The sequence below is a fragment of the Gekko japonicus genome, unplaced genomic scaffold (genome assembly GCF_001447785.1).
Source record: "Gekko japonicus isolate JY-2015 unplaced genomic scaffold, Gekko_japonicus_V1.1 scaffold738, whole genome shotgun sequence".
Classification (NCBI taxonomy): domain Eukaryota; kingdom Metazoa; phylum Chordata; class Lepidosauria; order Squamata; family Gekkonidae; genus Gekko; species Gekko japonicus.
Genome location: NW_015173145.1, coordinates 651,384 through 652,608, shown reverse-complemented (window position 1 = coordinate 652,608; position 1,225 = coordinate 651,384).

The window sequence follows — 1,225 nt, the reverse complement described above, 5'->3', positions numbered from 1 at the left end:
GCCGTTCCTGCTCGGGCAATCCTGCCCTTCCTTTGAGTGCATCCCCTGCGCGTGTGAATGGCAGGAAGGGCTCGGGGGTCCCCAGCCAGTGTTCCCTCTAAGCTGAGTGAGCGTGAGCCAGCTCACAGTTTTTTAGCCTCCGGCTCACACATCTTTGTCTTCGCTCAGGAAGGAGGGGGCTCCAGAGCAAACTAATTGATGCAGGAGCCAAATCATGAGCTCACAACTTTAATGCCAGGAACTCACAAAGTAGAATTTTTGTTCACAAGACTCCACCGCTTAGAGGGAACATTGGTCCCCACCCCACCCCACCCCTGGGCAGTCCCTGCGCTTTTCGGGGTGCCCCCTTCGGGCCGCGCTCCTGGCTGCTGCGGGGAAGAGGTTCTGGAGGAGGGGGGCGCTCGATCGGGGAGGAGAGGGTTGAAGGGCCCCCTCGCTCCCTCCCGAAGTCGCCTGCAGAGCTGCTGCTGCTGCTTTCCTGGAGGGGGGAGGGCGGAGGGGGCCGTCCAGGTGAGACGCTTGGCACGTCTACGCGGCACCCCGCTCAGGTCCCTTCAATGGAGCTTAAAGTAAAGGTGAAGGTTCCCCTTGCTCAAAAGCCAGTCGAGTCCGACTCTGGGGTTCATCTCCGTTTCCAAGCCGAAGAGCCAGTGCTGTCCGAAGACGTTCCCGTGGCCATGTGGCCGACATGACTAAACACCAAGGCGCACGGAACGCTGTTACCTTCCCACCAATGGAGCTTACCCCCCCGGGAATTATTTTGAGGATCGAGCTGTTGATGTCCAAGCAGTTCAAGTCTCCCCTCCGCCCCTTGCCCCGATCCACCCCACTTTTCTCTTGAGCTGGGACGTCAGAGTTCCCTCTAAGCTGAGTGAGTGTGAGCTAGCTCACCGTTTTTTAGCCTCCGGCTCACACGTTTCTGCCTTCGCTCAGGAAGGAGGGCTCCAGAGCAAACGAATTGATGCAGGAGCCAAATCGCTCGCTCACAGCTTTCATGCCAGGAGCTCACAAAGTAGAATGTTTGCTCACAAGACTCCACAGCTTAGAGGGAGCGTTGGTCTGCGCCTCCTCCTCCTCCTCCTCCCAGGCTCCCTTCCAGCCCCTTCCTGTCCGGGCTCCTGTCCCTGGTGCTGAAGGGCGGCATCCCTCCAACAGCCTCGTCTGCGGGAAAGGAGGGCAGGGGTTTCAGTCTCCCCTGGGTCCCTTCACGTTGAAGAGAGGAGGA